Source organism: Macaca nemestrina, chromosome 15, assembly GCF_043159975.1.
Source record: "Macaca nemestrina isolate mMacNem1 chromosome 15, mMacNem.hap1, whole genome shotgun sequence".
Taxonomy (NCBI): Eukaryota; Metazoa; Chordata; class Mammalia; order Primates; family Cercopithecidae; genus Macaca; species Macaca nemestrina.
The window spans coordinates 90095411-90107971 of record NC_092139.1 but is presented as its reverse complement, the minus strand read 5'-3'; the positions used below and the strand labels follow the sequence as shown (position 1 = coordinate 90107971).

Below are 12561 nucleotides of genomic sequence, written 5' to 3'. Positions count from 1 at the left end.
AAAAAGTATACCCCAAAATCCAAACACTAGTGAGGAAGTGGAGAACGTGGAATCCTCATACACAGAATGTAAAATGGTACACCTCTGGAAAACATTTTAGCAGTTTCTCAAAATGTTTAACATAGCTACTACACGACCCAGCAATTCAACTCCTACATATATACCTAAGAGAAGTGAAAGGATTATGTCCACACAAAAATTTGCAGAGGAACTTGTATATACTTGCTCACAGTAGCATTATTCATAACAGCCCAAAGTGGCAAAAACGCAAATGTTCATCAACTGATGAACAAATAATGAACTATCATTCAGCCATATAAGAAATGAAGTGCTAATACACGCTACAACAGGGATAGACCTTGGTAACATTATGCTAAATGAAAACAGCCAGACAAAAAGTCGCATGTTGAATGACTCCATTTATATAAAATACCTAGAATAGGCAAATCCACAGAGACACAAAGATCAGTGACTGCCCAGAGCCAGAGGGAGTGGTGAACGTGAAATGACTACTAATGAGTACAGACTTCTTTTTGAGGTATTGAAAATGTTATGGAATCAGACAGTAGTGATCCATGCATAACTTTGTGAATATACCAAAAACCACTTGAAAGGTACATTTTAAAAGCCTGAACTTTAAAGTATGTGAATTTTATCTCCATAAACCTGTTATTTTGTTAGTATATGCTTATTTGCAAATGAATACCTGGATAATGAGGAATAATATGAAAGGCTAATCACAACCCTGGTGATAGGGTACAGGAGACTGGGAGAGGAAGCTAAGTGTTGGGGTAGAAAAAGACAAAAAATAAAAGACTAAAACAATAATCCAGGGCCAGAGGCGATGGGTTGGGGGATGGAGCAACTCTAAGTGTACAAAGAAATGAGCATAAATCATAAAAATGAGGGAACTAGGGTTGAAAAATCCATCAAGTAGTTTGTAATGGGGGAGAGGAAGCAAACCTAAGTAACTGCAATGATTCAATGGAGTTTGCAGAAAATGCAGAAGGGAGAGAAAAACAACGAAAAAATGGGGCAGAAGATTTAAAATTGGCTCTACCCCACCAAAGTTTCAAAAAGCATGAAAGAAGAAAATTCAATTGCTCCTGGGCAAGAATTCTTGGGCCCAGTGGGGTAGAACCAAACCATGATAAGGAGACACCAGTGTTTTGTAAGCAAGAGATTATATTAAGGAGAGAAAAGAGCATTTATTGGGAGAAAAGGTCTCACGGTGATTGTTCTGGAATAAAGTAGCCCCATCAGACTGCCTCAGGAATTCATGGTGGAAGAGGTGCCACTGGAAAATGGCTTAGTTGGGATCTTCCCCGAGAACACTAGAAGAGAGAGAGGAAGAATAGAATAGCTTTAAATTTTAGCAGATATTTATTTTTCTTGTTTAATTAAAATAAACCTTATTGACCTATTTTTTGAGAGACTGGGGTCTTGCAATGCTGCCCAAGCTGAGCTCAAACTCCTAGGCTCAAGAGATTCTCCCACTTCAGCCTCCTGAACAGCTGGCACTACAGGTGCGCACCACTGGGCCCAGTGTCATGGCTATTTCTTGACAAATTTTGACAATGCCACCAGCATGTTTTTCTTTAGAGACAGAGTTTCACTTTGTAGCCTAGGCTGGAGAGCAGTGGTGTGATCCTAGCTTACTGTAGCCTCAAACACCTGGGCTCAAGAGATCCCCCTGCCTCAGCCTCTCAAGTAGCTGAGACTACAGGTGCGTACCACCACACTCGGCTAATTATAAAATGTTTATTTGTAGAGACAGGGTCTCACTATGTTGCCCAGGCTGGTCTCGAACTCTTGGCCTCAAGCAATCCTCTCCTCTTCACCTCCCAAAGCCCTGAAATCACAGGTATGAGCCATCACATCCAGGCTGCCACCAGTTTCTTTGCATACTTCTTTCCGAGGCTTGACCAACACCTTTACTTTCTTTTGTGTACAGCTCAGCATTTAAAAAAAAAAAGTTTAGGCTGGGCACAATGGTTAATGCCTGTAATCCCAAGACTTAGGGTGGCCAAGGCGGGAGGTTTGCTTGAACCCAGGAGTTCCACACCAGCCTGGGCAAGACGGTGAGACCATGACTCTCCAAAACAATTTTTGAAAATGAGCCAGGTGTGCTGGTGCGGGCCTGCAGTCCCAGCTAGTGAGACAGCTAAGGCAAGAGGAACCCTTGAGCCCAGGAATTCAAGGCTATGGTGAGCTGTGTTCACCACTCCAGCCTGGGTAATAGGGTGAGACCCAGTCTCTGAAAACAATTAAAAATAAAAAAAGTTTAATAACGAGTCTTCTTTTTAGAGGCAATGTATTTTTCCTCTTTAACTTTTTGTTTTCCTTAGGCTATACGCACAATAGACAAAGTTGAAATTTAATCTTAATCTCTTAAACCCTTACTATTCAAACACATCAAACTTAAAAAAAAGGTGAAAGGTGTACAAGAAAAAAAGGGAAGTAATCTGTGCCAAATGCACATTCCTTCCAGAATTTGGGACAAAAATGATGCCTACCTGGTCTCTGGGTGCTAAAATAAGACATTAGAGACACTCCCCTCCTTCAAGAAATAAGACTGGAATCAGACGCTAAGATACAATTAAATAGACTTTGAAAGTTGGTATGCACTACTGGGAGGTGTCTCACAGCTGGCAGGGTCAAGTGCAACTAGAATAAAAGCTCCTAAGGGCAGGATTTAAGTGGCCCATTTCCTCTGTAACAGTGCCATGCCCAGCACTGTACCAGCACAAAAGATTGAACAACTTTCCGTCAAGCCACACACTTACGGTCTCATCGTGCAGTGGAGGCCGCAGACGAGACACAGTGTGCCAAATCCCGAATGTACAGGGTACCAGACAAGTCTGCAGGAGGCAGGAGGACTAGGGAAGCCTTCCAGACAAGGTAATGCCTGAGCTGAGCCGTTTTTCTTTTGAGTCTGGAACATTAATTTAATTGGAGGAAAACAAGGGACATGAAAAGGGCAAGGAAATAAGAAAATGAGCTGAGTTTTGAAGGCAATGATCAGATGAAGTGAGAGAAGAATATTCCAGCAGAGGGAGACAAGGAGACTGGAGAGATTTCAAGGGGCCAAGAGCTGTTCATTGCAGCTCAGTGAAGCACCTAAACAGAGATGGGGGAAGGAGAACAGGGGTCAAAGGCCAGTATTGAAGTGTTCTGGATACCAAGCTAAGGAGACCTTATTACGAAGGTAGGGGGGCTGTTGAAGGGTTTAAATGGGAGAGTGACTGTGAACAGATTAATAGTTTGGGAAGATACAGGCAGAAGTAAAGCTCAGGATTTAACCAAAAACTAAAGGACAGAACCACAACGAAGATATTAGAAAAGATCAGGAAAAACACTGTTAAAAGATATTCACTCTCTTCTCTTATTTACAGATTTCCTTTATGGAGTTACCAAATTATCCTTGAAAATAGAGAACTCAGAAGTGGCTGAGAGCAGTCAAGTCTTCAGAATGTAAAAACTGCTATTCTGAAGAAGTAGATATTACATTATTAATTTCAATTCAAGATGCTTTAAAAATGTGCCTTTTGATATACTGCAGGTTTTAAGACTATGCCACAATAACTCTAAACCTTATTTGAGATTAACAGAAAAGCACTATAAATTTTAAAGGCTTGACAGACACAGGGATCATCTCTTATGTTCACTTTGGAACAGATCGTAACTGTCCTTCCCCCTCGACATACCCAAAATACATTATTTAAGCCTACTTTCTTAATGGTCATGTTATTTCACAGCAAAAGACTGAGGTCACAGTGATTTCTGAACTGATAGAAAACACCGTGGGGTTTCTTTACCTCGCAGCTAGTCTATTCAGTACTAACAATTCCTACCACCAGAAGGAATTTCCCTGCCTAGGCTTATTTTGTTGGCACACCACAACACAAAAAAATCTCCTGGGGCCAGGTGAGGTGGCTCGTGCCTGTAATCCCAGCACTTTGGGAGGCCGAGGCGGGCAGATCACCTGAGGTCGGGAGTTCCAGACCAGCCTAATCAACATGGAGACACCCTGTCTCTACTAAAAATACAAAATTAGGCAGGGGTGGTGGCACATGCCTGTAATCCCAACTACCTGGGAGGCTGAGGCAGGAGAATCACTTGAACCCGGGAGGTGGAGGTTGTGGTGAGCCAAGATCGAGCCATTGGACTTCAGCCTGGGCAACAAGAGTGAAACTCTGTCTCAAAATAAAATATCTCCTGACATTTTATATCTAATAAGAAAAGATCTATTTAACAATGATCAGAATAGGAACATCTTTAATGCCAGGCAAACTTAACAGCTTTCTCAATGGATTTCTCAGTAGACTGTGACAAATGACCTCGAAATAAACTCATATTTACTCTAAAGAAATAATCTAAATTTGTATCTTCTTAAAAGCAAAAGCCCCAGGAACTTTTTCCTGAACTCCCTAACAACAGCAGCAAAACAAGAGACTCTTGGCTCTCTTTATTTTTAAAAATCACAATAACTAACCTTGTATTTGCTACTTACATTTACCATATATCACCATTTACTATCACCATCATTTCATAAAAGATGCTTTATTTTAACACCAAGAAAGTAGGACTTCTTTTTTAGAAAGGACAGTCCTTCAATCGAATAAATTTAATTGTATAAAACGACTCCCAATATTGTCCTTTTTTTCTTATTTCTGTTCCCTTACTGAGCTGAGCAGTTTGCATAATACCACACGCAGGTTAGTCATGTGATTTAAATATGTATACGACAGTAATTTTGATACTATCACTTAAATCATTCGAAATATCAGATGCATTGTGAGTCAAGTCAGTTATAGAGAACCACTGCTTCAGACAAATCACATCTGAGGAGGAAACACTGCAGATACACCTCCTAAAAGTTCATGCTTAAAACAGAAATTTTGATACAAACTTCACTTTAACTACAACTGTAATTGTAATTATTACGGTTATTCTCCAATCACTAGATACCATACTTGACACTCAAGTATTTGGTTGGCTGCCAACGTGCACCAGTGATAAAGCTTTCCTATGACACAGCATTCACTTTCTTACTGAAAATGTCAAGGAAACCCCTACACACCTGCAACCATCAGGAAGCATTCTCCAGCGATCTAAAAAGTCGCTGAGTCGGCTAAGCGACTCTGTGTGGTGTACACTAAATCAAAGGGGAAAAGGTGTTTTTCTGGAGGAAAAAACACTGGATTAGCCATTTATTCATAGAAACAATTTTACCAACAGTTCTTCTCCTTTCACTATATACCCTTCTATATTGGTTTATTTTATAACATACATGTATATTGTAATGGCTGTGTTTTGGGGTTTTTTTCCTTTTTTGAGAGGGAGCCTCATTCTGTCGCCCAGGGTGGAATGCAGTGGCGAGACCTCGGTTCACTGCACCCTCTGCCTCCTAAGCAATTCTCCTGCCTTGGCCTCTCGAGCCGCTGGGATCACAAGCATGTGCCACCACGCCCGGCTAATTTTTCATTTTTTGTAGAGACGGGGTTTCACCATGTTGACCAGGCTGTTATCGAACTCCTGACCTCAAGTGATCTGCCCGCCTCGGCCTCCTAAACTACTGAGATTACAGGCGTCAGCCACCACGCTCTGCCTTGTTATGTCTAGTTTTTGTTTTTTTGGGACGGAGTCTGGCTCTGTCGCCCAGGCTGGAGTACAGTGGCGCAAAATGGCTCACTGCAACCTCCGTCTCCCCGGTTCAAGCGATTCTCCTGCTTCACCCTCCTGAGTAGCTGGGATTACAGACGCGTGCCACCACGCCCGGCTAATTTTTGTATTTTTAGTAGAGACAGGATTTCACCATGTTGGTCAGGCTGGTCTTGATCTCCTGACTTCAGGTGATTCGCTGGCCCCCGCCTGCGGAAGTGCTGGGATTACAGGCGTGAGGCACCGCGCCTGGCTTGGCTTTTAATTATGAAGAAAAAATTACTAAAGTCCCTCTGGTATCACCTATATTGGCAAAACTGCAGTCCCCCTCTACTCCCCGAAGCCACCAGAAATGACTGCTGTTGTCTACAAAGCCTATAGCTCTGATTTCATCGCAAGATGTGTCCTACTGGGTTAGAGCAATCGTCATTTTTTAAAGGCTTGTATCTGTTATGAGCTTGGGAAATATTATCAATGGCTTAAGAGGCTCTTTGGACAAAAGAAAACACTGTTCCCTGAAATCACCTGGGCAGTATTCACGGGAATCTTTTCCTCGCCCTTCCTGTACTTGGGACAAATGATCAAGGACATCAACAAATCAAGGTTCCCTGCATTTGAATGATCACAGAATTTTTGCGTGTTCTGTAAATGTGCTAAAACTACTGGAAACTGATTTCTTTTCGTCATCTCCAGGACAGCTTGCCCAACGTGCCGGGTGACTATGATGTCTTAGACTTAACTACTTAAGGTACTACAATTACCAAATTCCTGGAAACGCAAAATTCCTCAGCCAGGCACCGGATTATTCATATCCAACCTGATGCAATTAACCTCCTCTCAAGAAGAAAGGACGTTCCGTCCGCCTGGGGCGCCGGCCACAGCAGAAGCAGCACCCGCAGCAGGCCCGGGGTCCGCCGCCCGCGGCCCCTGCTGCCCGCGCTGCGCCCTTGGGGCCACTGAACAACGCCGTCCCCGCCCCAGGCGGGGGACCCAGGAGATGGGGCGGCAGCCCCAGCCTCTCCTGTAGCGCCCGAAAGGCAAGCACGAGGGTCGCACCCGACCTGTCAGCACACAGACGAGCCGCAAGCAGGGTCGCAGAACCAGATGAACCCCAATACCAACGGACAGAGGCCCGTGGGTCTGCGCGGCGAAGGCTGCGGGTAGTCCCAAGAGCCCCAGAGCCCAGAATGAGGACGGCGCGGGAAGAGAAAGGCGCAGGCGCGGGACACACTGGAGGGGCCCAGGAGTAGGGACGGCGCAGGCGCGGGGCCTGCCGGGGTCTGCGGGGACGCCCGGGCGCTGCCGCGCGGGCGGCGCTGAGGCGATAAACCAACCCGCCAGCGAACACTGCGGGAACCCGGCCGTGACTCTTACCGCGCAGCACCGCATCGCTCCCTCGCAATCTCCTGGTTGGGCTGGGCGGAGAGCTCACCCGGTGGCTCAGCAGAGACCCGTTGAGTCCGGCCTCAGGGCAGCAGCCAACCCCGCGGCGCCGCTTGCCGGGCCCGCCCTGCCTCCCTCGCGGCCCCCGCCCTTGGCCCGCCCCTTCGCGCCCAGCGGGCCTGCGGCCGCCTGCGCAGGCGCCGTGTGAGCCCCGCCCACATTCCTTCACTGCGCAGGCGCTGCTGTCCCCCCCAATCTCTAGCTCGCGTTCCTCCGGCACTGGGTCGCGCAGGCGCCCTGCTACTCGGTCGCTCAAGAAAAAAAAAAAAATAGCCGGCCAGCCAGTGCGCATGCGTCAGGTCTTGGGCTGGAGCCTGGCAAGACCGGTCGCTTCAGAGGCCCCACTGGACCCTGCGGAATGATGCTCAGAGTCAGCTAGTCCCAAAGGCGCTCCTCAGCGTGTTTACCGTGTGCCAAGGACTGTCCTAGGCATGAGCCAGACAGTGGTGAGGAAAACACAAAGCCCTGTCCTACTGGCGCTCCGGGTACATAAGGAACAGACAAATAAGCGAGCAATATATATATATAATATTAAAGAAATTCTGGTAGAGTTCGAGTTCCATCGGCCCCCCATCCGGACCACCCTGCCGCCTTAACGGCTGCTCCTCCCCAGAATGCTTATGCCTAAGAAGAGGCTTGCCATTTATGAACTCCTTTTTAAGGAGGAAGTCACCGTGGTCAAGAAGGATGTCCACCTGCCTAAGCACCTGGAACTGGCAAATAAGAATGTGCCCGGCCAGGCGCGGTGGCTCACGCCTGTAATCCCAGCACTTTGGGAGGCCGAGGTGGGCGGATCACGAGTTCAGGAGTTCAAGACCAGCCTGGCCAAGATGGTGAAACCCCGTGTCTACTAAAAATACAAAAATATTAGCTGGGCGCGGTGGCAGACACCTGTAATCCCAGCTAGTCGGGAGGCTGAGGCAGAAGAATTGCTTGAACCCAGGGAGCGGAGGTTGCAGTGAGCCAACATCGCACCCCTGCACTCCAGACTGGGCGACAGAGTGAGACTTATCTCAAATTAAAAAAAAAGAATGTGCTCAACGTTCATGTCATGAAGGCCATGCAGTCTTTCAAGTCCGGAGGCTACTACATGAAGGAACAGTTTGCCTGGAGACATTTCTACTGGTACCTTATCAATGAGGGTATCCAGTATCTTCGTGATTATCTTCATCTGCCCCCGGAGATTGTGCCTGCCACCCTACACTGCAGCCGTCCAGGGACTGGCAGGCCTGGTCCTGAAGGTCTGGAGGGTGAGCGACCTGCAAGACTCACAAGAGGGAAGCCGACAGAGATACATACAGAGGGAGTGCTGTGCCTCCTGGTGCTGACAAGAAAGCCCAGGCTGGGACTGGGTCAACAACCGAATTCCAGTTTACAGGCGGATTTGGTCGTGGACGCAGTCAGCCACCTCAGTAAAATTGAAAAGGATTGTTTTGCATTGAATAAACTTACAGTCAAAAAACTTAAAAAAAAAAAAGAAAAAAAATTATATGATGTCACAAATGACCCCGTTGCAATGATCATACAGGTGTTTTTCCTTTGATAGTTTGTACTACTTTAATAGTTTTTTCTTTTATTACATCATCTTAATTTCCTAAAAACGACAACGTGGTCGTGATACATGTTTAATCCATTGCTGGATTATTTGCTAATATTTTATTTAGCATTTTTGCATATATGTCCATAAGAAGTTAGTCTATACTTTTACCTCCTTGTACTATTGATGTCTGGTTTGGTATTAAGCCTACACTAAATTCACAATGAGTTGGGGAGAATTCCATTTGCTTCTTTTTCTGAAAGATGATATAGGCTGGGCACTGTGGTTCATACTTGTAATTCTAGCACTTTGGGAGGCTGAGGTGGGCAGATTACCTGAGGTCAGGAGTTCAAGAACAGCCTGGCCAATATGGTGAAACCCCATCTTTACTAAAAATACAAAAAATTAGCTGGGTGCACCTGTAATCCCAGCTACTCTGGAGGCTGAGGCAGGAGAATCGCTTGAACCTCCGAAGTGGAGGTTGCAGTGAGCCGCGATCATGCCCCTGCACTCCAGTCTGGGATACAGAGTGAGACTTCATCTCAAAAATTAATTAATTAATTAATTTTTAAAAATTATGTAGAAGATAAAAACTTCATGTTCTTTTTAATGTTTGCTGGACTTGTCTATAAAATCATCTGGGCCAGGTGCTTTTCTTTGGTTTTGTTTTTTGTGAGATTTTTGAAGGGATGGGATACAGATTTTAAAATAAACCTTCAATTCTTTTAATGGTTCTAGATCTAGACAAACTTTTCTGTTTCTTCCTACTTCATTTTTTTTGAAGTTATATTTTTCTTTTGAGACAGAATTTCTCTGTTGCCCAGGCTCTACTGCAGTCACGCGATCTCGGCTCACCGCAACCTCCGCCTCCCAGGTTCAAGTGATTCTCCTACCTCAGGCTCCTGAGTAACTGGGATTACAAGCGTGAGCCACCACACCCAGCTAATTTTTGTATTTTTTGTAGAGTTGGGGTTTTACTATGTTGGCCAGGCTGGTCTTGAACTCCTGAGGTCAGGTGATCCACCAACCTCGTCCTCCCAAAGTGCTGGGATTACAGGCGTTAGCCACCTCACTTGGCCTGAAGTTATATTTTTCTATAAAACTGTTTTGATATTTTCAAAAATCACTGGCATAACCTGGTTTATGTAATGTCGTCGTGATTTTTGTCTTAATAATATTTATTTATCATTTTTTTTGAGATTGAGCCTCACTCTGTTGCCCAGGCTAGAGTGCAGTGGCCTGATCTTGGCTCACTGTGACCTCCGCCTCCCAGGTTCAAGTGATTCTCATGCCTCAGCCTCCCGAATAGCTGGAATTACAGGCACCTGCCACCACACCCAGCTAATTTTTGTGGGTTTTTTTGTTTTGGTTTTTTTGTGTTTTTTTTTTTTGAGATAGAGTTTCACTTTTGTTGCCCAGGCTGGAATACAATGGCACAATCTCAGCTCACCACAACCTCCACCTCCCGGGTTCAAGCAATTCTCCTGCCTCAGCCTCCTGAGTAGCTGCGATTACAGGCATGCACCACTATACCAGGCTAATTTTATATTTTTAGTAGAGATGGGCGTTCTCCATGTTGGTCACGCTGGTCTCAAACTCTTGACCTCAGGTAATCCTCCCGCTTCAGCCTCCCAAAGTGCTAGGATTACAGAGGTGAGCCACTACGCCTGGCCATTTTTATATTTTTAGTAGAGACTGAGTTTCATCACGTTGGCCAGGCTGGTCTCAAACTCCTGACCTCAAGTGATCCGCCAGTCTTGGCCTCCCAAAGTGCTGGGATTACAGGCGAGAGCCACCGCACCTGGCCTAGCCACCACGCCTAGCCCATTTATTTCTAAATAGACAACACATTTTTATATTTCAAAATTCAGAAGGCGCCATCTCAACCCCATCCCTATTCCTGTAGTTTCTCAGATGCAACCAAATATATTCAGTTTCTTGGTATCTTTCTAGAGATAGTTTATGAATATAAACAAATATCCAAATAAATATGTTCTTTTGCTTTTTAAAAAAAATACAAATGGTACTTTATTGTACATATTGATCTGTTCCTTTCTCTTTCTTTCTATTGTTTTGTTTTATTTTTTGAGACAAGGTCTTGCTCTGTGGCCTAAGCTGGAGTATAGTTGTGCAATCTGAGCTCACTGCAGCCTTGACTTCCCGGGCTCAAGTAATCCTCCCACCTCAGCCTCCCGAGTAGCTGGGACTACAGGGACATGCCACCAAGCCCGGATAATTTTTTTATGTGTTGTAGAGGCAGAGTTTCACCGTGTTGCCCAGGCTGGTCTCAAACTCTTGGGCTCCAGTGATCTGCCCACGTAGGCCTCCCAAAGTGCTGGGATTACAGGCATGAGCCACCATGCCCGGCCTCCACCTCTTATAGTGGACCTGATATTAAAATACCCACCTCCTATGATGAAAAGGAACTGAATGAGTGTGGAATCCCTAGGACCGTGCTGGCTTATAATGGGCCCTTGGGGTTTAGTTTAATAGCAAATTACAAGGTGCCCATTCCTCAAAATCTTCTATAGACATCTTCCAGGAAACTGCCATGGATAAATATCTGCAAATCAAAGCAAAACTTTAGGGACAAACTACATCAGTCTTCACCTGTGAATTTTGCATCTATGATGCAAATGACACCCCCTCTAAAGTGTTACCCTTCTGTAGTGCACTACCTGGGCAACTGTCCTCAGCAAAGTTAGAGTAATCTGCAGGAACTGAGTGGTGGCTGCCCCCTTTACAGAGGCATAAGTTTTCAACTTGCCACAGTCTGCACCCTTCCGCTTTGTGCTGTGCCTGGTCCATTTTACTCACTGATATTATCCAACATCTGAAGGTGTTTAAGTTTGACCATTGACCTCTCATTTCATAGTGAACTTCAGAGAGGTGAAAGGATTCACCCAAGATCACTCAGGAAGTGTGCAGTGTCAGCAAGTTAGCAGTAAGTCAAAACTAGGCCTTGAGTCTCTTGTCACTTCACAGCAGGACTCTTACACAAGCTACATCTCTCACCAGATGGTCCAAGGCATTCGGTTGTCTCTGGCTTTGGTGGTTGTGGGAGGGGTGGATCAGAGATGCTCTGGGCCACGTTATGGCTCTAGGCCACATGCAAGCAAGCTGGAAACTGAATTGCCTCTGCAGCTGCAGAAGACTAATTTCTATATTGATATTTGGAAAAACTGACAGCTAGAAAACACCACTCAACTCATTTTTTAAAATACGATCATATTAAATGGCATTACGTGCATCATTTGTATATTGCTCGCAGTACCAGCATCCTCAAATATGGTTCTAATTTTGGTAGATATCTTGCTAGGGGAGCACATTTCTAAGTTATCCAGATATAGCACCCTCTTTCCTTCTCTTTCTGTCCACATGCAATCAGATGCTTTGTGGCATTAAAGTTGACATTTATTTAAATGCCATTTGGTGTCTGGTTTTTTTCTACCTTTAATTTGGGGTTTTCTATCTGGGGTGTAAGTAAAAGAATCACTTGGAGGGCTTTTTCAAAATACCAATGGCCAGGCCACTAGCCAGTCAATCAGAAGCAAAATCTCCTTGGATGGGACCTGGAAGTCTTTTCAGCTTTCCAGCATTTTAATGAACACCCCTGATTAAGAACCACCGGGTCTTAAGAGTGTGGCATATGTATTTTTCAAGTTCCTAGAGGCTCTCCAAAAAAAAAAAAAAAAAAAAATCTGCTTTGTTCTCTGCCTGGTGTTGATGCGTCACCGTCTCTTTAGCCATTAGTCTGATCCTGGATATTTATGGTCATAATCTGATGAGCAACATTGGGAATGACTTCTTTATTTTTGTTTGTTTGTTTGTTTGTTTTGAGACAGAGTCTCACTCTGTCGACCAGGCTGGAGTGTAGTGGCGTGATCTCTGCTCACTGCAACCTCCACCCCAATACT

The 12561-nt window shown here is 45.0% G+C and overlaps 1 protein-coding gene and 1 pseudogene across 6 annotated transcripts in view; one reads left to right on the top strand and one right to left on the bottom strand.

The window, feature by feature from the left end:
- The window catches only part of LOC105498490 (sperm antigen with calponin homology and coiled-coil domains 1 like), a 160733-nt gene extending 153533 nt beyond the window's left edge, over positions 1-7200 (bottom strand). For 2 of the 6 annotated variants that reach the window (XR_011613941.1, XM_011770640.3), the window contains exon 1: positions 7039-7200. The gene's annotated coding sequence lies outside the window, so the exon portion shown is untranslated. Of the gene's footprint in view, positions 1-1230; positions 1335-2786; positions 2964-6425; positions 6563-6725; positions 6855-7038 lie in introns of those variants that run through there. The other 4 variants (XM_011770637.2, XM_071080114.1, XM_011770639.3 and 1 more) reach the window with 4 other exon arrangements.
- A 175-nt stretch (positions 7201-7375) lies between these two features.
- Positions 7376-12260, top strand: LOC105498488 (small ribosomal subunit protein eS10-like; annotated as a pseudogene).
- Positions 12261-12561: the final 301 nt, after the last annotated feature.